Below are 23,611 nucleotides of genomic sequence, written 5' to 3'. Positions count from 1 at the left end.
CCATTGTTAACATCCATTCATGTTCTCATCACTAGCATATCATTAGATTTATGGGCATGCTCCTCTGCCCATTCTCCTCTTAGCAGAAACACATTAATGCTTATATGTAAAATAAGGTTTCATTAATAGAAGCAAGGAAAACATTCTCAGGTGCAATACAGTTTTGGCAATACAAGGAATCAACTCAGTTTCAGGCCTCAGTATCCCTGAAAACTAAACCAACACCTACTGTTAATCCTACTGCCTACTTTGAGTAGAAAGATCTTCAGGAATAAGCTTTCAGTATAAAGACAAATTCTCATTTAAACTACAGCTCTAAGCAGAGAATGAGAACTGAGCCATGCTTTGCTTCCCCAAGACAACAGGAAAAAAGGAGCACATAATAGCACAAAACTATCCTATGAATACTTAAATTTAGCACACAATCAAATTAACACCTTCTTAAAGTAAAGCAGAGATCTTTTTGTGGGTAAACATGCTCCCACTTAACCTGAAATTTCAACTCCAGCTTCCATGTCAAACTGAGTATCAGAACTTCTCTGCTATTGCACCCATATACATTCACTCATATTCACAGGTTCGAAACAAGTATCTGCTAGTAGTGTCCTACATTAGTTCTAAAGAAGAACTGCGATGATGACCCCATGGACAATAACTACTACTAAGTAGTTACAGTCCCTTTGAACTATTTTTGTTAAAGGAAGAAACCACCTCTGGAATTACTATACTTTTCAAGCATGAGATTCAGTGGGGTGTTAAGGACCTCCTAACTATGAAGTTTAAGAGCCAATTCTTCACAAGGATTTAATGTTTCAGAAAATGCACTCACAATTGCTCCTTTCTGTAATATAGTGCTAAACCAGCCCATTGATGGTAATTTAGTCTCCTTTCTACCGAACCTTAAGTGGTAAGAGTAGTCTCGAGGGCCAACAAATACTTGCCTAAAATTAATAGCAAAAATACACTTTCAGTTGATTTTTTTCTGTGTTTTCCATCAAGTGGAATTTAAGAGTCCTATACATGCTTGAAAAACAGCTTTCACATCAGATGAAACATACTGGACTATTGTACATTTCTTCCTTTAGTTTATTGAATCAAACAAGACTGGCCTCTCTAAAGAAAAGCTTAACTGATCATTAAAACCAGATTGTGTTGAATTTAATACTAATGCCAGATAACATTAATGCAGCAATATAAACAGTGATCAGGACATAATTAAACCCCAAAATTTATAAATGACAGGGTAATATGAACAACAAAATAATGTTTTATCTATCAGCTTAATTTACTGCATTGCTGAGCACAAGCCTATATTAAGAGTAATTAATGGCCCTGCTTTAGAAATCTAATAATGGCAAATAACAACTCAGCAACTCCACCCTTCTAGATTAAATGTCAGATTATATGGTACAATAAACAATTACACACATTAATCAAGTAAGTGCATGAACAAAGTTCCTAACAAGCAACTCCAGCAACCCTCAGTTATCTATCAATAGCTTACTCGGTGGGAAACCTGAAAGAGTGAAAGGCAATTTTATCTCTAGACTGACATTGCTCACAATGGCCTATATTCTGAAAGGGTTTATGACTGAACAAATTTTGACTACGATTTACAGGGACAACACAATTCCAGTCAGGTAAACATTTTCATACAGAGCACAGCCAGATCACCTCAGCCACCTGACCCTAGCTAGCCCTGATGCTTCAACACTGCATCTAGGACAGAGAAACGTGTTGGCTTTGTGTTACCAGCCCAGACCAGTCCTCAGAGTGCGGTGGAGTAAAGGCCATCTGGCCCTCTGGAGCACTCTGGCCCAGCAGTACACTTAGGCTACTCAATGGTCCCCTCAACACTGGTGGCCCCAGCACATATCAATACAGTAGACCAGCAGGAGCAAGAACAGCTGCCACTGCCATGACTGCTAACGTGGCAAATGTTAAAGCTTTCGTGAAAGTAGTATGAGTTCTTGTCAAAGTACATAAACCCAGGGACTGATTTCTTCTGGGATGAGGTGTAGGGTAGTGATAAGATACAAAGCGATTACAGCTAGAACCTTGGGGAAAGGAATTATTTGCTCAAATGTAGGTATTTCTGTTGTAGATTTTGACACAGTTAGTTCTTGTCTAGATTCCCATTTTAGTTAATGATGGAAAACACATTTCTAAATTGCTAGCACAAAGCACTAGAAAAAGATAAAAAGGTAAAAAGAGGTTGTACAGTGAGCTGTACAACCCAAGGGGCATTTTCCTTCTTTAGAATTCTTTAAAGGTGGTTAAGGTACCCAAGCTGTGTTTGGCGTCTTTATCAGTACAATAAACTAAAAAAAATCAGATCATAAAAGCTACTTTACTGTAATAGTGACAGACCTGGTTTTCAAATGGCCCCTCTCTCTGCTGGCAGATATAACCAGAAAATTCTTATCAAAACCAGTCTCACTGTCTCCTGTATAAAGTATTTGTCTCCTCCAGTGACTGGAGAATAGTAGATAAAAGCAAGTACTGGACAGCAAGTCATTTGTCCAAGGTCACACAGCAGGCCAACAGCAGACTGGGGAAGAAAACCGCAGTTGCCTCATTCCGTGTTGCCATCTGCTCATAAAGCTAGACTCCAAAATGACGCTGGCACCTCTGTTTAACTCAGCTTGAACCTGCACAATTAAACAACATTATGTCCCAACTTCCCCTGGATAACAGAGTCTTCTGGATCTAACATATCCACACTGGAAATAGATCTGGACTTTAAGATGTCAGAAAAATGGGTAACAAACTTGGCATCTTTTTGTCCCTCAGGAAGTTTTTTCTCTGAACCAGGAGTTATTAAACTAGAATAGGCATGGTCATAATCATTAAATTAGCATGTTCAACCAGCAAACAGAGAAGAATAAAGTAGAAGTGGGAGGTGTCAGCCCAAGTTATGCAAAAAAGCATATACATGAGTCATCACATTTTTGGAGACAGAATGAAGAGCAGAGGATTAATTTGATTTACTTCATGAGTTCACATTTGTCTCCTCCAGGTACTCTAATCATCTCAACTACTTGATTGTCACCTTTCCTTCACTTCTTGTTTCTTAGCTCTGCAAACTGTATCACTTTCCAAAGGAACAGCAATATTCTAGACTGAAGAGATTTATAAGGTGCTGCCTAAGGTCACTGTCTGAAAACCGTAAGTTCTGAGGAGGAAAAAAAAAAGGTATCAAGAGGCAAACTTAAGTTGGTGACAGAAAATGCAACACCTCTTGAGGTTTCGAGGTCCAGCATCTTCTCTCCCATTCCTGTGTCTCTTTCCAACATAGCACGTCTGTCCATCAACCTGTGATTAACAGCTCCGCATTCACATTGGGGCACCAAGAGTAAAGGCCTTTCTACATGTGAACTTACTCAAGTGATTTCCATACACCTGCAACCTGTGTGTAGGTTCATACTCTACCACAGTAAATGGCTTTCTGGAACAAAGTTATTTGGATTTGGGGAACAAAACACACTTCCTCCAAGCTGAATTATTGCTATCCCATTGAAGGAAGAAATCGGGCCTCCATTTGCTAGTAACACTCCTGGTGGTGAAAACCACAGCATAATTAAGGAAAAAAAGATTTTAATTCAGGAAATTACTTTGTTCAAGACACCATTAGAAATATCATGCATTACAAAGATATTACTTGAAAGGGTATATATTACTTATAAGTATATTCCTTACAAGAAATTAAGCTCCTTATAAACAGCTTACCATTGATCTCCTCTGCTCAAGATCCAAAGAACTGAGTAACCCATCCCAACTCTCTTTACAGAGCTGGAAAGACTCAATCTTTCACCCTAAATTCTGTCACAAAAAAAGAATGTCAGAGCTAAGCACTCAGTGCTGGGAATTCCCCTTCCTTCTTACCTCACACTGGGAGAAAATAGGGGCATCATATAATTATTAGTTGCTTGCTAGGCAATAGCAGTCATCAACACCTTTCCTGTGCAGCATTTTAAATTAAGCTGCTGCATAAAATACAGGGAGAAAAAAAGAAGCAAACCACAAACTACTCACCAAGTTTACAAATGGACTTTGTGGATGAGATAACATCTCTAAAAAGTAGAGGTGGCCCAAAACAAGCAGGCAAGATGGGTAGAAAAAGCCCGAAAGCCAGAACAGCACTTTAACTCCACTTTCTAAAAATACTCTTAAGTTTTTATAAAACTGGAAATAACACAAGGAAAACCTTTCCCTTTTAGGACTACAGAAATAATACCCAAAAGTTACTTCTCTCCATCACCTTACCAAGACACACAAGTCTGTAGAAATAAAGTGTGTTAGTAACCAGAATCATGGAAGTACTTGTTTTCTTTTGCTACGGAGGGCCCAGCTGGCATGGATTTTTCAACAGCACTTTCAGCAGGCTGGACTGGTCAGTCCAGTCTACAGCTGTCCTGGCTGCCTGGAACCTAAAGCTGGCAGGAAATAAAGGCATTTTTCTAGCAGTCACAGAAAAGGAAGCAACAAATAAAGAAGAGAGGTAACTACCAATACTGTTCTATCATCTCTCTCAGATATAACTTACTATGTTACAGTAAGTTATAACTAACTTATGTCTCTCAGACAGATTTACTAGGCTGTCCCCTTGATTATCACCTCTAACAGAACAGCACTAAGTGGGAACCGTCATGTAAAAATTGGTCCTATTCAGTTATTCCTAAGAGTTACCATGAAAGTCTTGGGACTGTGGTGAAATTCCAGACCCACACAAAGGCTATTCTACCACATGACCCATCTGCAGCCCAAATCAGAACCCTGTTCTGTGTACACTAGGGTCATTCCAGTCTGAAAAAATCTCATTCTTTTTCTACAAATATTTCAGAAGGCTTGAAGAGTACTACATACAATATCCAGTTACACTGAAACATGTTCTGAGCTACTTATATCCCATTTCACCTCTTCTTCTCATGTCTGAATCATGGTGTGGTACTAACTGCACAGTAACAGACAAGACTTACTTCAAACAGAGGCTTTCAGAGCCAGAAGTGCTGTTTCAGTTAAAAAAATGCAGGACAGCCAGAATAATTTTTACATTTTAAGCAGTAACAGGCAAGGAGTGTAGCATGTACTCCTGCTCTTCTATACCCAGAAACCGGTCTGTTACTTCCTCGACTGTTATCTACTGAATGAAAGCAATTACCTTCCTTTAATTCTTTAAACTGAACTTGAGCCTGAATTTAAACTGAATTCTTTAATCTTTAATTCTTCAAACTGTCAATGAAAAGATTTAGATTAGACATTAGGAACAAATTATTTCTTGTTAGGGTGATGAGGGGCTGGCACAGGCTGCCCAGAGCACCTGTGGCTGCCCCATCCCTGGCAGTGTTCAAGGCCAGGATGGATGGGGCTTTAAACAACCTGGAGTAGTGGAAGGTGTCCCTTTCGTGGGTTGGAACTAGATGATCTTTAAGGTTCTTCCAACCCAAACCATTCTATGATTCCCTTGTCCTTAGACTGTTATGGTGTGAACGATGATGCCACTGTTGCCAAGAGTTTTTCTTGCATTATCTTTCTAGTTTATTATTTTAACTTGAATTAATATCACAGGCAATCAAAGCCAACATACCTGCCAAAACAGTGGTGCATCTCAGGGGTTCGCCTTGTTAACACCTTGTGGTGTGGGACCTGCAAGAGAAATTTCAATTGCTTCACCCTTTCAATATAGAGGTATTGCACAGCAGATAAATCCTACTGTATCCCAAGGGCATACTCATAATAAAGAATTTCCAGCACCTTCAGTATGTTGTTACATGGTAAGTGAATGTTTTACATCTGACAATAAAAGTGTTATTGGTTTGAATTCTACTCCCTCCTCATTAGTCCTAAGATTTTACTATAAATCTCTACAAAAGCAAAAGTGGCCTTTAGAAAAGAAGCTTTAGGAAAGTTTGCAGCTCTTAGTCTCCAAGTCAGGTTGTTTTTCAGTCAAGAGGAATATTGGACTGAAGGGGACTCATTCACTAACCCAGTTTTAGTTTTTCCAAGAAATCATCAATTCTAGAAATTAGGTGGGTGTGTGGGGCTTCCAGCATTCAACATTGAGTACAACCGCAATACTGACATAAATCCATACACCTAATCTGAATGATGGTTCACAGAAGGTGACTATTAGGCCTCTGAAGTGAGGATGTAACTGCTCAGTCAGTGTCATAACTGTGGAGCTGGGATAAGTTAAGTTGAAATAAGCACTGCAGCCTCTCTTCATCTAACATGCAAGTGTCCAGACAGAAACCCATCAACCTATGCTCTTTATTCTATCATAGGGTTTGAAGTTGTCATTCCTAAAAGCTTTGAAATAAGCTTTTTGGTAAACTGGGTCACAGTTTTGGCACATTCCTGTGTTCAGATGCTGCCCCCAACACTGATCTGTCTCTAGCCTGCTCATTTGTGCAGAGAATTTCAAAATAAGTGTTGGTACCAAAGTGTAGACCACTTGCTAACTGCACTACATTAAAAGGCACACGTGCCAATTCACTCATTCCAGAAGCTGTCTCCTCCCATATCGCCCAAACAATCTTTTACTGAACAAAGACTGAGAAAGGGCTTAGAAAGCCCACCTAGTTCTTTCACAGTCAGACTTTGGCTAAATCCTAAGTAGTAAAACACACAGTACAGATAGTTCTTCACTCTGGAGTCACACTCTATACAGCAAAAGAATTTAATGTCCCAAGATTCACTGGAGGTCTTCAAGCAGGAAGCCTCAACTATTTCTGATGTAGTGTGAAGCGTGAGAATAGATGTTGCCTGAACGCTCCCATGCATGCTGCAGGCAGGGAACTGATACAGTCATATTTCCTGGAACAACCCAAACTGTTCCCAATTTGGAATCTGCCTTGCTGCAGCAAATTATGTGATCACACATTTCTGTCAAGACTTATGAGAGCCTTCAACAACAACATTTTTACCTGATAATCCATCAGTCACAGACAAAAGTGTCTCTATAACCACTTAACATTTAATTCTTTAGCCAAGATCATTACCAATGCCAGCTGTTAGAACTGCTGGAAATTACCTTGTCATGATGTGATCATCTCCCTAGGTTAAGAAATCTAATCTGAAACACCAACATTTACTGGAGAAGGGCACAATACCCCCACTCCCCCGAGAAAAAACATAGCGAAACCAAAAACAAAAGGAAAAAACACAACAAAACAAACAAAAGCCAACCAACAAAAAAACACAAAGCACACAAAACAAACAACAAAACCAAATACCCAAGCAGAAGCTGGCATGATTATTACTTCTGTTGTAAAAGCAAGTCCACGTCAATACTCTGTCCTCACCAGATTTCACAGGAAGTTCACAAGAAGTCCACTGTAACTATACTTGACAATAATGATTAATTCCAAAGACATACTATGTGTATTATTAATAACTTTTAAATGGAAAATACATAATTATGTGTACTACGCTTCTCAACTGATTTCCTAGAAACAAGGCACTACACAGTCCAACTGTCTTGCTTCCCACAGTAACTTCTCCAAACCATCATCCAGCTTCAATGATGTTTGAGAGAGCAGTTCAAACCTCAAAATAAATGCTGTCCTCCAAAGTTCACAAAATTAGAAGCTGGACAGGGATGAAAAAGAGCCTGCTGACCTCACTAAGAAAAATCCTAATCACTCAGGAGAGATTAAGATCACATCTGAGTTCTAAAATAGTTACAGTATGGCCTCTGTCCTACCTTCTGCAAGCTTTGACAGAACACTGTGATGAAGAGTTGGAGAGTCAAGTGAAAGAAGGTCAGAAAACAGGTCTCATTAGCTCCTAAAATAAATTTTAAAAAATTATAAACACACCTGGCACATACTGTTAAGTCTTCACCTCCTCGTATCTGGGCAATTCTGCATCACTGCTTAGCAGTTTCGTACAGTCATGCCTCATTGTTCAAGACATTTCTCACAAGCAAACTGCCATACTGAAGTAAAATGTATTTTTCAGCAACACAAAGGAGTTTTCATTACATCAGAACAGTAGTTGCCCTCCACACAATGTTAGTGACCATAAATACTCTCTTGTTACTATGAGGATGATACACAGGATAAACTACAGAATCATTGCATGCATATATTATAACATGGAATAATATTAATGCATGTTTGTAGCCTCTAATACAGGACTAACATACAACACAGACTGACCTGTATCTGGCACCAACACTGTAAGACAGGTTTGTAACACACATACGGTAGTCAGAAATCTCGGTAAATTGCTGCAGTTCTTAGCTTTTTACGAGTTTTGTCTTAAATGGTTTTGCTCTGTTCTACATTCTGCAACCAGTCTTAGAACCAAGTACTAGAAGTGAGGAGCTGAGACACTTCACAATATAGCTAATGCTCGCCTCTGTGGATGTGACATTAAGACATGATCACATGACTTCAGGTTACCTTCTACACAGCACATGCTCCTAAATTCAGAATACCACATCAATTTGGCTGCTAAACGCTAAAACTTAAAACCCTAAGCTCAACATCATCTTTACCCTGTTAGAGGCTTGCTCCCAAGAGTAATTTGACTAAGACCTCTAAAAACACATGCAGCATGAAACATTTCCTCCGCCACTGACAACAAACAAGTTGGCTGGATGGAGGTGTCCCTATCATATTTATTGGATTCTGTGATTCAGGCCTAAGGGCTTTTCACATCTGAGAGAAGAAATACAGTCATGATAGCACTCTTCCCAGAAAGAAAGAAACACTGCTCAGCAAGAAAACCAAGTGAGTCCCTATCCTGGAATCTAGTCTGGCATTTTGGTTTCTTATTTTACCACACACACCATTTTAACAAGACCAGCACTGACTAGTACAAGTGAGAAAGCACTGGGAACCTTGTATCTCCTATCACTGTGGATATGCTTTCACGAATGCTATTTTATTGGCTGCCAAAGTGACCTTACAGACAGATGAACAGTAATGCTAGTCTGTTCATTACACCTGATTGCAAACAGATGAGAACACTAGGGTCATAAAGATCTAACACAGTGAGACAGATGGAAACTCCCTTAGAAAGCCAAGCAACGTTTGCAGGATATTCCACCTCTTTTTTTTTTTTTTTTTTTTTCTGGTTGGCTATGACGTCTACATTTTCCCCATGGCAGATACTCAATAAAGATTAATCTTTTCTTCTTATCCCTGTGAGTGTTCCATCACTTGTACAGCCCTCAGTAATATGAATGAGGGCTTTATAAGCAGTTAGTGCTTGAACTGTATATTTCCTACCAGAAAAAAAGAAAACTTAAGTGTTTTCAGTAACAGTTAAAGGCTCTTAATTATTGTTTAAGCTCCCCTTGAAATTTTAGTATTTTTTCACAACATCCAAATAACTCATGGATCACCTATGAAATCAAAATGGAAGGAAAACAAGGTGTGACTGGTGATGTGACTCTGCTCTCCAGTGCATAAACAGAATAAAACTGTTTAACAGTGAATCAGATCCAGCTTTGCTATGCATCACTAAGCTGTTTCTCATATTGCTTTAGTAGATGAAAGGGCCAGGCTTTACTGGATTTGCTCCATTTAATGCAACAGAGGCATGAATATGTACTTCAAGTTGAAATTCTGTCCTGAGCTTTCTACTGCAAAGCGTGAGCCAAATTTAAGGTGAAATGAATTAGCATTTAATTCTGAACTGAACAATCAAACCTGTAGTCTGACATTAAAACCATGTTTCTGAAGGTAAAGCTTTTGGATCAGACTCTGATCACTCTGACATTACTGTACAGACATTCTTAATGTGACCAGGCATGAATCTGGTTGTTCTCACATGATGCCTTGAATTAACCCATTTCAGCTCAGCATCTCCAACTATATGCTCCAGCCACTCATCAAGATCTGATTCAGTCCACTACTTACTTTTTATTCTGCTCAGTCAAGTCTATTAAAGCAAAACTTTCAATACTATAACCTCCTCAGCTAAAAAATAAACGCTCTACTACGTTTTTAACATTAACTTTGTGTCAATGTAAAAAAGTCAGAGAAACATATATATTTGCCGCTGCTTTAGACCGTGTGTAAAGACTAACAAATTCTATGTCCCGGGATCTTTTGTGATACACCTAATTTCAGGTGAACTCAGTTATCCCTCTAGTATAACCTTCAGTAACTTTTTATTATTACACTAAATTTTGATAAAAATATTCTGACCTAACACTACATGTTAATTATAGTTTATCTTAAATCATTTTGATATGTGCACAGACTTGAAAATAATTTAAAAAAATATAACAAAGACAAGGTCTTGAAATAACTTTAGATCCCTTATACACTAGAAGCCATAGCACATATAAGATATGTAAGGAACGCAAACAGCTACAGCAAACAAAAAAAAATAAAGGAAAATTTAATAATCCCATCTTTAACAAAAAAACAACCAAGAATTGAAAGAGAAAGTAATTCAAGGTCTTACCAAAAGATATCTGTGGTAAATCCAGGCATTAAATTTACCATTCCAATCTATCTTCTTAAGTCTCTGTCCAGTTTTCCAAATGCAAAACCATCCTCCCCACAATTTTACTCATAAACCAACTTCTCTGAAGATCTCTGGGTGAAAATAATTTATGACAGTGCTACATTAACACAGCAGTAGCAAAACCAGAAGAATAACCACAGAAGCATTAATGTATTCTTGAGGTCCTACTGTATAACTGCTGAAGCTGTTCTGTGGCTTGCTAAGGAATTCTTTAAGAGATTCTTTACTGTTAGAGTGATGAGGCACTGGAATGGGTTGCCCAGGGAAGGTTTGAAAGCTCCTTCCCTGGTGGTGTTCAAGGCCAGGTTGGACAGAGCCTTGGGTGATGTGGTTTAGTGTGAGGTGTCCCTGCCCATGGCAGGGGGCTCAAACGAGATGATCTTAAGGTCCTTTCCAACCCTAACTATTCTATGATTCTGTGATTCTAAACTGCTTATCCATAGCAGTCTTTCAGTCTGTCACATTATGACAGGTCCTCCCAAGCATCAACAGCATTTATGAAAAAAAACCAACCAAACAAAAAATACTTTTTAATCTCAGAAATGTCCAGAAGTTCCTTTGCTGCTTACATCAAACATTCTGGAGTCCAACATTTTCCATATTCTTTTTCAAATATCCCTGTAATTATGCAGGCTGAATTACATAAAGGAATGTCCCCATGCCTTCTAAACTCTGTACACTTCAGTGTCCAAATCAGTTTGGTTTACATATAGATTTAGCAATCCTTAAAGATTCCTCCAAGAAGACAAGCAAATCTACCTGTTAAATGCCTTGTAAGGTTTGCCTATCTTAACGTTCAACCCAGTCTTCCTTTTGAATCACCATCGTAGTGTGACTATTAGAGCCAACTAAAAGGGTTGGTACTGTACTAGAGGAAGCCAGCACCATCTAGCAACATAGCACTTTGCTAGTGCATATTCAGGAGCCAATCAAGCACTTTCATTTCGAGCCATAGTGCTTCTGAGGCACTATCTCAGAACTGTCACCACAAAAGGTTAAGCCTCTTTTGGGCACTTACTATAAAAATGCTAGTGGCTACCTGCAGTGCTTCTACAAGCTCAACCAAAAACTTGATTTTTGGAGAAGAACACTGGCCAAACACTGGGAGACATGTGACAGCATTACACTGGATGGGGTGGTCCTGAACATAAGACATTTGAAAAAGGCTTGAGTTGTATATACTTATTTTTTTTTGACAATGCAGTGATAGCAACATATGCCCCAAATTAGTCAATGCTTGTGTCAAGAACAGGGTAACTTCGCTAATAAAATTTAAGCTACTCCTCAATCAAAACAATTTGTCCTACCAAAAAAAGACATTTGTTTTAAAGCCAATAAAATTACATCTTGTTTAGAGGACCTATCTGCATATCTGTTATCTGGGGATGTGATTCTTTTTCACAGTCTAAGCCAACATAAAGCAAGACTGCCTACTCTAGTAAGACTAGGAAAAGATGATTCTAACCTGCTAATATGTCCACAACTTCTGACTGACCAGACTGAATCATTTTTTTTTTCAATTAAATACAGTCAAAGGAGAAACGAGCAAACCTTGCAACTGTTTGAAACTGAAATAAACAGTAAACCTTGGCACGATCTTAGTTGATAAAAATGTAATTCCTACAAAATGAGTAATACCCAGCATGTCATACGAAGGAAGTAAATTCAGAGACACAAAGGAGAAGCACGTTACCACAGACAAGACAACCAAGAAACTGCAAGCTTACTGGCTACTTCATCAGCATGACCACCTTGGTTCAGAGAAGCTTACTCCAAGCTTGCATTACATTGGCATTGTACATCAAAATCTCTCATCCAGTTTGCCATTTCCAAGGAAGTGAAATGAACTACCACAACATGAAATTTCTGTGCAAAATGGGTGGCTATTTTTCCCAGCAATGTCTCAGCGGAACAACCGATTTCAGATGCCCCATGGAGATCACCAAGGTCACAAAGAATAATGTCACACTGAATAATCTACAAGTTCCTCCAACAAATCTTCTAACTATTTAGCAAAAATCTTCCTGCTGGTGTTTGTAATACAAGCAAGATTGATAAATTCCAAAATGCTATTCATCAGCAAATTGAACAATTAGAGATATCTTTGTCAGAAGAATGATCAAAAGCAAGAAAGAACTTTCAAACATGGCTCCTAAAAAGCACTAGATTAAATGTGAAAAAGTACTTCCAAAGAATCACCAATTTTCTAAAAGATAAGCAATACAGCCACTGTTCCTGGGAAACAGTCCAAGTGGAATTCAGAACATGCCTTATAATTTTTGAGTCTTCTAAACACACCATGAAGAGGTCACATCTATTTTGTTTATTCTTTGTAAGAATTCAATCATTTTTCCCTTTTTAATATTTTTTAATTTCCATATTTTAATAATTTTCAAATTGATAATTGGGGCTTGTTTTCAAAAAGCATTCAGTAGTCTAAGGTAAACATGGACAGTACTCTAGCACTTGGTATCACCACTTCTGTAGAAGACAAACTCTTTGAAGAACAAGTGGCTATTGCTCCTCTGTATTCTCTCTGCACTATAAAAACATTTTGTGGTTTTCCCACAGTGTATGCCAATTGTCTTATGACCTGCAACTCCTGCATTTGGATACTGCATAGATTTTACTAATTGCATCACTTCACTAATGCATAAAAAAGTACAAGATGCGTAAGGAAGAGAGACCTTCCTCAAGTCCTTTGTATGCTATAAAGATCTTACTTTACAGACAGATGAGAATTTAACATGCCTTCAACCTCTTTAAACTCAAAAAAAAATGACAAGTAGACCTTCTGAGGCAGAAAAGTGAATTCCAAGCTTTGATCCTTATTTTGAAAGTTGACTTATCTCTATATGCTATGGGCACATCAAACCCATCTTGCTATATATCATATTCAATAACTACAGCATGGATTTTTAGGATATGTTGGTTCACAACACCATATAAATTATGTATCTGGTTTGTGTTCATAAGCAGACAAGATTAGTCTGAAAATATTTACTGTATGAACATAGATGCAAACAAATTTATTCCACTCCTCTCCTACCTTACTTCCCCTCATACAGGCATAGCCAAGCATTGCTTCAAGTCACCATCTACATCAGTTTAACTGCTTCTAAAAAGACCTTGAATGTACTGGGCTTCAGTACCACTGGATAGGTTCTGACATGGATTTCTTTTCCCACCTCAGACTTCTAAGCATACCTGATTCACAAAATATGTTTATCACAAATGGAACATGTGGAACTGGAATGTAAGGGCAAAACAGTTAAAATATTTCTGTGACTATATAGGACTGGGGAAGAAAATGGAGTATTCCCAAAAGCTCAACTTCAATGTGCTGTTATTCATTGCCTGAATATGGAAACTCAGCATACTACCTGAGAAGCTTGAGGGCCAGACAGCAACTTCAGTCCCATGTCTTTATTTAAAGAGAATATATATCTCCAAATTCCTTCCCACTTCAGAGAGAAAAAAATTAAAAAAAAAAAAAAAAAGGAAAACTAATTCTGCATTTAGTGATCTTAATGGAATGGTATCATTATTGTTGATCCCAGGGGTGCAACAACAAACAACAAGATACTTACAACTGCCTAATTTTAGGCATATAAATTAGATATTTAGCTAAGGAGATCAGGCCCATCCAGTTCATTTTCATGTGCTCCTATTTTACAGAAACAGGGGAAGGACAGAACAGGTTTCAGAGTCGTAAGTCTACTTTCCGTCACCAACTAAGAGTTCAGCTCTTTAACTGGTTGTATAGGGAGCCTTAGATACATCTGGCACATGGATAACGTTAAATTCCCAACAACCACGTTAATTAATCTCCAAAATCTCCATTTTGTTGACTTAAACACTTTGCAAATATGCTGACATCATAGTGACATTTCACGGCAGCAAAATGTGTTCAAGTACATCTACACATTTAAGTCTGATTTTTTTTTTTTTTTTAATTTGCTGCTTTTAATGGATGGTTACTGTGGGGAAATAATATTGTTGTGAAGTGGTTTTTTTTGTTTGGGTTTTGTTTTTTTTTCTTGGGATGGGAGAGCTTTTTTTGTTTTTTTTTGCTGTTGTTGTTGGGTTTTGTTTGTTTGTTTGATTGGTTTTGCTTTCTGTTTGTTTTGTTTTGGTTTTGTTGACTTTTTTTTTTTTTCCAAAGGAGGAAAGCCCTGTGCTCATTAGGTGATAATCTGAAGTATCCAGGTGACCTTAACTGACTGCAGTTAGCTACACATTTACAGGGAACAGTTATTTAAGAATTGCCTATGTTGGCGTTCTGCAAAAAAATTTTGCTTTTACAAGCTAATTATATACCATAAAAGAAAAAGGAAGTTATTATAGGCAATATTATCTTCATATTCCCTGCCTGGAATTCAGTGTTAAAAATGGGAATATTTTTATATTTCAACTTTCTATTCCTGTGGAAAGAGTTGCATTGGCTAAGACTGAATATGGTCTTTCACTACTTGAAGTCAAATAACTTCAAATCTCAACCTTTTGCTTTAAAGCAGTGTCTAGAAATTAAGTACCGCACTTTTCTACGAAAAATTCTACATGACTGTTGCCACATGTAACAGCTTTCACAATTAAACTTGATTTGTTGTTTGGTGCTTTTTTTCAACTTTTTTTGAGTACTGTAACTGGAGATCCAAAGAAACAAGCCCATGTCTATTTGTCCAAGCTTTTCTTTATTGTCGGTTTTGATACCACTCTGGATACACACTATTTCAACATCTACCTTATCAAGCACTCTGTTACCATGTCAGTGGGTACTTCCATCAAGAAAAAAGGGGGAGGGGACGGGAAGTAAAATAAGAAAGTAAAAATGGTATTCTAAGACTCTTAGTACAGAGATTCGAAGTCACTTAAAAATTCTTTTAAGAAAAAATAAGTGACTACAAAAGTGGACAGCTTCTTGAGTATGTTCCTAGGTAAAAAAAGAAAAAATGAAACTCCATATTTTTTAGGGAAGCACCACCTGAAACGCTCAGTGCTAGCAGTTGTACCATGTTGCGCTGGTCAGTGAAAGGTTGGATTGCTTTGAAATACAAACAGTTGTGAGATGGAAAAGACAAATTGAAGTCCTCCCAAAATTTAGAGCTGGAGTAAGAGTACATGACCAAAGGATGAGAAATAATGGAACTTCATTTCTTACAGCTCTCAGCTGCACTTCACTGGTTTCAGCACACTAAGTGCACCATCCAATCAAGGACTGGTGTCAAGCCTTCCCCAGCTGTTTTACCTCCAGTCCCTGATTCAGAGACTGCACTCATCTATCTGTGCACATTTCTTTTAAAACTTGAGAGCTGCATAATTATGATAGATATATCTTAATTTTTTTTTTGTACCCCAAAATGTTAATAAGTGTAAAATCACAAAAAGCAAAAATCCAAAACCAATGCTCACAACAATAGGGAAAGATTTGTTTTTAAGACAGGCAAGGTCCTCTGTTACCAGGTAACTGAATAAACTGCATATTACTACACCAGGTCGCTCAAAGCTCTGTCCAACCTGGCCTTGAACACTGCCAGGGATGGGGTAGCCACAACCTCTCTCAACAACCTGTGCCAGGGCCTTACCACCCTCACAGTAAAGAACTTCTTCCTTATTTCTAATTTTAATATACACACTTTCAGGTTAAAGCCATTCCCCCTTGTCCTGTCACTGCATGCCTTGTAAAAAGTCCCCTCTCCAGATTTCCTGTAGGCCCCCTTTAGTTATGGAGGCTGCTCTAAGGTCTCCCCAGAGCCTCCTCTTCTCCAGGCTGAGCAATCCCAGCTCTCTCAGCCTGTCTTATCAGGAGAAGTGCTCCAGACCTCTGATCATCTTCATGGCCTTCCTCCGGACTCACTCCAACAGGTCCACATTCCTCTTGTGTTTGGGGCTGAGCTAAGGACTGCAGGTGGCATGTCATGACAGCAGAGCAAAGGGGCAGGATAACCTCCCTACACCTGCTGGTCACACCCCTTTTGATGCAGCCCAGGATATGCCTGGCTTTCTGGGCTGCAAGTACACACACTGCCGGCTCATGTAGATCTTCCCATCAACCAACACCCCCAAGTCTTTCTCCTCTGGGCTGCTCTCAAATCTATTCTTCATGCAGGCTGTAGTTGTGCTTGAGACTGCTCAGACCCAGGACATTGTTGAACCTTTTCCTTAGCTCACGAGACCAAAAGGAAATTATCCAAACAAAACCAATAACAAAATTCATACTTTTGTAAAGGTAAAGATTTAAACTAAAGCATACCCACTGCATATGACAACCACCACAAAAGGCGAGTGTGGCAGCAAGACTGAATAAAGCTACAGGAGAACAGTGAGCAAAACCTCCCCTCTTACTGTTACCCAGTACAAACTTTTTTTAAAGAGTCTCTTTGTTACTTTGTGTACAACTGATCTTCAGCCATACCTGCAGTTCACCCAGAAGCCTTTTTTCTTTAGTATACTAATATACTAATTACCCATCACCAAAGAAGCTTATTGCAGTAGTAAGATACTAATTTGTCTAGAAGTAAATTTAATTGTACAGTAGTTAAAACTGCAGTTATATTTTTCTTATTTCAGCTGTCTCCATCTCACCTGCACAAGCCTAAGCCCCTGTCTCACAAGAGGCTCACAAGACTCATGTCTGTCATAGGTACTACTGAAGCATCTAATCCTGAGATAATATCCTAAATCAGAAACATAAAAACAGTGTGCTCCATCTATAAACTATTCCAGACCTCAGTTTACCTGACTCATGATAAAGACTGAATATTAAACAAAGAACAGCACCGCATTTTTCCTGATACATTTTTGAACAACTGTTACTCCAAATAACTATGATCCATCTTTCCAGGATGCTTGGCCCTCTCTGCTGCTTTCAGTTTCTGTTCCAGAACACAGTACCTTCCTCAGGGATCTCAAATGATGACGAGTACTTAGCTGACAGTTGATAAAGAAACATTTATAGCGAGAGAAATATCAGCAAAGGAGCTTAAATGGTTTGGTCCAGTCCCAAGTTTCACATCACTCACTAATGCACTTTAAGCAGCACCAGCTATTACACCAATACGGTGGCAAACAGCATTAAATCATCATGCCAAACTGCTTGATGCCAAACAACATCACACTGTTCTGCTTTCATATCCTGCTTTTTAGCACTTTCTGGAATGCAGTATTACTTAGCTATACCCTGTCTACCTTGTGCTGCTCTTTCTCCCCTGCCCTGTTCTTTGAGATGTGCTTTGAGATGCGTTATTTCTCTGCTACAAAAGAACAGTTTCCCCCTTTTTTTTTCTGGTGCCAGGAATGCTCTTTACCCCACAGAGCAAAGAAGCAAAACCGTCACAAATGATGGTCCAGTCAGAAGAATCTGCACATGTTGAATAACATGCTTTGCCATGGTGGAAGAAGCGGAAACAGGCTCTCCATCTAGCTACTGTAATGCACCTGGCCCACAAACTCTCCAGACTGAGAATGCCCAGAACATTTTCTCACGAGTCTCCCTCATGATGTACAAATTATATTTGTGCGTAAAAAGACAATTAAATGTTTTGGAGAACAGAAACAATTGTGTTGTCTGTGTAAGAAATCACTGCAATCTAAGCAAGGGTGGGAAGGATCCACAATCACCCTCTATCCATCTGATAATCATAAAGGTAACCTGTTCTTGCTCTAACTTGGTTTAGGACACACCTCTGCACCAATTAGAACATTTTGTTTATGAGAACTGCCCACAGCCAGCCCCAGAACAGGTTGATCTGACCATCAAGTAGAGGCAGGAAGGCCTCTACAGCTTTAAATGCCAGCTGGCAGCAGTCTTGCTAGAAGACAATCAGCCTCAGGCAGGACTCTCAGGAAGCCTCTGCCAGCGAGGACCACTCTGCACTTGCACTGCAGCCATTCTCTTTTAAGCCAACTGCAGGTACCTCTAGGGTTTGCTGGTCCTTCCACCGGCAATTACTGATTTCTCCACAACCAGCCTAGGGCCAGCCTCTCAAGACTAGCTCTCAGGTTGTCACTTTGTGATGCCTGCAGAGATTTCAAATCCTGCATTCCACTAATGGACAAGGAGTTTAACACAAACCATTTTTCACTGAGCAACCCTGCAAACCAAAAGCAAAATCCGGCACCCTGAGCCTGTCTCCCCACAACTGAAACACCTGGCAGATTAGCTGCATGCCAAGTTTCTTGAAACACCAAATTCAGCCCCAACATTAAAGAACTGCAGCAAAATTGCTGGTTTTAACGTGCTGTGCCTCAGCGTTTGTCGTGTCAGAAGACAAACTCCCACCCCTTTGCTCAACACGGGTACGACAGGACCGGTTGGCAGGGCTCTGCATCTCACCACCGTCAGAGCGCGGTGCAGCAGGACGATGGGCTGGCAGGGGGACACCACACCGGATTTAAATAAAGGGGGAAATACAACCCAAACCTCAGTCTGACGAGTACTTGCCTCCTGCTTTCTCTCTTGACCCTGGTGCACGCTCGCCGCTCAGCGCCTGACACGGCGGGCAGCAGGAGCCACAGCGTCCTGCCAGGTGCGCCTGGATTCGATAGTTTCCAGGCACTCTCCGTACCGCAAGTTCTAGAGACCAACAGCTCCGTGAGCAAAGCTCTGCAGGAAGGCACACAGGGACCCACCTTCTGGAGACAAGGCGAAGTGGGGGAGCCCCGGGAGGGGGGAAGCCTGCAGGACCTTTACAAGTGCTGCTGGCCAGTTAAGTGCTGTACCCACACTACCGCTTACCGGGGAGTCACGCGTAGCCACAGGGACGCAAGCGCACACCTGCCGTTTCGGGGGGACAGGGGTCCCTCCCCTACATCCGAAGGCGAAGGCCCTGGCCGGCGGGCCACGACGAGCGCGGGGACCTGGAGAACCTCCCTGCAGGGGTGGCCAGTGGTCGAGCCTCGCGTTTGGCTTGGGAGGAGCTGGGGCGGCAGGGAACGACACCTCCACTGGACCTGAACCGGACGGGGAACGGGCGCCCGGCCGCAGCGCTGGCTGCGCGTCGCAGTCGGCAACCCGGTCACTGCGGGAAGCCCGTGGGGCGGCGGGACGGACCTCTCCCCTCGCAGGGACCGACCTCTACCCGCCCTGACCCGACCCCCCCCCCGCAGCCGCCCCCGCCTTACCTCCACCCCTCCGGGCGCCGCCGCCCGCCCAGGTGTCTTCCCCGGAGGACGGACAGGGAACGGACACCGAACGGAGACGACAGCACGGCGCGGCTGTCCGCGGAGGACGACCCCCAGCGGCGCTGCCACTCGTCCGGTACCGGGCTCCCGCCGCGCGGCCCCCGGCGCGTGGTGAGGCCCTCGGCGGAGGCCGCCCCCTGGCGGGCGTGGAGCAGCAATAGAGACCGAAATGGCGGCGCTGCCCTCTTGACGGCTCTGCGCCGCTGCCCGCCCTCAGGGAGCACCCCGCGGGGCTCGGGGAGGAGGAGGGGGCCGGGCCCCGCCGCAGCTCCCTTCAGCTGCCTGGGAGCCCTAAGGGCAGCCCGCCACGGCAGCCCCCACCCATGGGGCCCCGTCTGAGAGGCAGCCCCCTTCCTCACAGCTACCGGGAAGAGGCCAGATCCTACACCGAACTTTAGCCGGGTTTGGTGGAAAACTTACTTTACTTTAGGCAACAAATGCGAAGCTGTGATCTGTCACGGAGCCTATAACAATCACCAGGAAAATGTCAACCCCCACGACCTTCTTTTGCAGCACTCCTCGTAGATAGTGTTACGGAGGGGTTTGCCCTCCACAGCCATAGTGCTTTACCACACTAGCGAAGGCCAAAGGGCATGATCCCTTCCCTCAGAGTTGGAGGATTAGGTAAGTAATGGCATTCATATTGCAGTTTTATCAGCTAAAGGGGCTTCTGGTTTATCTAATCCGTGGCATTTATCGGAATAGGCTGATACACAACCATTCATACAGTTAAATCCACCTTTACACTTACACTGATTTGACTGTCTTCTTTTGAAAAAAGCCCCACCAAACAAAGCAAACAAACAAACAAAAAGCCAAACCCACCCTCACAGCTGGGTCTATATATACAGCTTGGACAAAGAGCTCTTGGTTTTTCATGCTAACAAAGACTTCAGGGTCTTACACATACCCAACTGACCATTTTTCAACAGAGGGGAGTAAGAGCAGAGACCTGTTTCAGTGCCACCCAACTCAAAATTAAATGTCCGTGTGCCAAACTCTTTATTCTTAAGTGGAGGAATTTCAAACCCAGCAGGAATGCTGACTGAGTTTGGGAAATCCTGTTTTCACTAAGACTTAGTGAACAAAACTCCAGACTCCCTCTTTTCAAGCAACAGAAACCCAGGAGGAACCACATAGCTGTACAAAGATGCAAGACAAAGGACCATGCAAAACTGAAGGTGTTCTTCTGAGAACAAGGACATTATGGCAAGCATTGACAAAAGTCCCTGGGAACTGCTCAGTATCTTGTCTGGAGGAAGGTATGGGGGAGAGGTCTGCCTGCTTCACCGGCTTGCAGAAGATTGCAATAAATCACCAAGGTTTGCTGAAGACTGGCACTGCCTCCTTTCTACCGTGAAACGCAAAGGAAGGTGGGCCTCTTCTCCCCAGCCATTGCAGAAGGACTCAGCTTCTACCTCTCTTAAAATGGGAGGCGAAGTGTGGGAGCAGCTCCCACGTGGCAGCAGCAAAGCAGAACCTCAGCTGGTTTGAGGAAGAGGTTGGATCTGTGGCCTCTTAGGTGAGGGCTTGGCTTAGGAACTATTGGCTGCCAAACCAGAGAAGGTGAATGTATCTTAGAAGCATCTAGCAGTTTGTGACTGGGGAGGGGAGATTGAGTTGCTCAGAGGAAACACCATATTGTGACTGATTAACTGTTCTTCCCAAACATGTGCAAATAAAGATAGTGGAAGTGATCCTTGCACCTCCAGAAATACAGCAAGAACAGCCTGAGAAGTGACCCTTTTTCAAACAACTTTTTAGTGTTAGTGTGGCAGTCATTAGGTGTTTCTCACAGAGCTATCTGAGCAAATAGCAGTAGAAATAATCTTCTTTCTGACAGCAGAATGAGCAGGTTTAAGTCACTGGCGGAACTGCTTTTTATCTCGTTACCAATTCCCTGTTTTCAGGCAATGAATCAGTCCTTTCTTTTTCCTGAGCTGTACCTGGTTTGATGTTGTCATTACTGTGTCCCGTGTGCCTGTACAGGAAATTAAGGACAGTAAAATATGTGTACAAAGAGTTTGTGGGATCATACCCCTAAGAAGAAGTAAGTAAAGAAGAGAAAGTGCCAAGCTCAAAATTTCCTAAAGGCTTTTCAAAGGTTTCAATGTAATATTTGGGTGATGCCAGGTCAAAAAACAGCAATATAGTAAAACTATTTTCAGAGAAGTTCCCTAGTAAAAACAAGTGAACAACCTACACAAGCTATAATTTTCCCATTGTCCCAGTATCCTCAAAAGTTTAAAGTCTGCATCCCTGTAAACGCTGTGTGGAAAATTGTTTTAAAGCTGCAGTAGGTGTGGTTGACAAGATTCATTTTGTTGTATAGACTCAAACAAGGATAGACAGTGTCTTTGAGGTCAGCATTCTCTTTTCCGTGATTCATAATCATTAAAACATACCAAGAACCTGCCAGCTTTGGCTAGGAAGGATTTATTTTTGGTGACAAACTAAAGCCCAGAAAGGACAAACTACAGACATGATTTGTTTCCTGAACTTCAGATATGTCCCCTTTCTTCTTTTGTAACTATCACAAATTGCTAGAGTGCTTAAAAGCACACCAAGGACAGCTGACTTTCTGAACAGGAAGATGTCTGCATTGTCCTTCTCTGTAGTCATGTAGTACACTGGAGCCCTACTGTGGCCACATTCACCAGCACACTCAATGGAAGTGCTTCTTTGCTGATGGGAGAGAAGCCAGACACCAGGACTGTAAACCCAGTTATCATACTTCAGCAGAATTTAACCAGGAATCGATTTGGTCATGTATGCCCTATTATTCTAAGCACATACAGGAAAGCTGCAGAAGTCAAGGGTCTTCCCTTTTCCTACCACGCAAAATACACAGCTCAAGGAACAAAACAAAACCAAAACAAAGACTCCAAAATGGGGCATGACACAGATGGGGCAGATCACAGTGGTACAAACAATTTAAACTGTCAGGAACAAGCAGTTGTGATGTTGCTCTTTCTGGTTCTAGATGTGCTTGGATACTCTGAAGGAACCAAGAACTTGCAAGTGGAGCTTACAAGAATTATTTTCCTATGTCTCTTTTCAATCTGTTTTGTTTTGTTTTAGGGTTTTGTATCTGATATGACTAACTTAACATTGCCTCCTTGATAGATCACAAAGTTTGTGTACCTCTCTATTTGTTTATGCTGACATAAGTTTGCATAGGAATTGCTGAAACATACCGTCTTTAAGACTGGTATCCCTCAATCAGTTTTACAAAACTGGCTAGCAAAATCAAAATTGATCTTGGGACAGTGGGAAGAATAGAAACATGTTTGTAACCAAGATGCTATCATAAACTGTGTTTTCTTGGGATAGCAGGACAAAATTAAAGCCTGCCTTATCCTCTTTCTTCTTTCAAATGGCAAGCTTATGGTTTTTATTTGAGTCTGCAAGAAATTGTTATGGCTTTGCTAAACCAAATTTAAACTTATAAATAATTTTTATTCCATTCTGCATTGAACTTCCTGATTTAGTTTTATGTCAAAGACCTTAATCAGTTTAAACCAAGCCATTGCTGAATACTGCCTCGTGAAATCAGCTGGGGCATTTAAGAAGTTGTTGTCGACAGCATCTTTTATTGCCTCCCTTTTGGTGATGGTTAACACCCCCAAAGCTGAGGATGCTTTACTAAAAAATAAAGCATCTTCATTTAGCTCAACCACTGTCAGTGGCAGCTCAGATCGGCTGATTTTGCATTGAAGTAGGTTATAGCAGGCTCTCTTCTCAGGGGCTGTAGGCACATGAAGCTTCCAAATAGTGTAACTAAGAAAACCTTGGACATGTAATTTAAACGATTCAGTCTGTTTTTTAAGTAAGTATGTCTTTGTGTTTACCAGAAGCCAATTCTGTGTGTATTGGGACTGGCCTTACTACTGACTGTAAGTCACACAGCTTTGCTGAAGCCACAGGCTTATGCTACACC

At 41.0% G+C, this 23,611-nt stretch overlaps 1 protein-coding gene across 6 annotated transcripts in view; it reads right to left on the bottom strand.

Annotated features, from left to right (window-relative positions):
• MOB3B (MOB kinase activator 3B) overlaps positions 1-19,887 on the bottom strand; it is an 84,650-nt gene extending 64,763 nt beyond the window's left edge. Inside the window, exon 1 of one of the 6 annotated variants that reach the window (XR_009961898.1) lies at positions 19,612-19,882. The gene's annotated coding sequence lies outside the window, so the exon portion shown is untranslated. Of the gene's footprint in view, positions 1-19,264; positions 19,435-19,611 lie in introns of those variants that run through there. The other 5 variants (XR_009961899.1, XR_009961900.1, XM_062604412.1 and 2 more) reach the window with 5 other exon arrangements.
• Positions 19,888-23,611: the final 3,724 nt, after the last annotated feature.

The sequence above is a fragment of the Pezoporus occidentalis genome, unplaced genomic scaffold (assembly GCF_034315485.1).
Source record: "Pezoporus occidentalis ecotype Australia unplaced genomic scaffold, CSIRO_AGI_Poc_V1 ctg86, whole genome shotgun sequence".
In the NCBI taxonomy this organism is placed as follows: Eukaryota; Metazoa; Chordata; class Aves; order Psittaciformes; family Psittacidae; genus Pezoporus; species Pezoporus occidentalis.
Note: the sequence above shows the minus strand (reverse complement) of the source record. Positions and strands in the feature narration are given on the sequence as shown.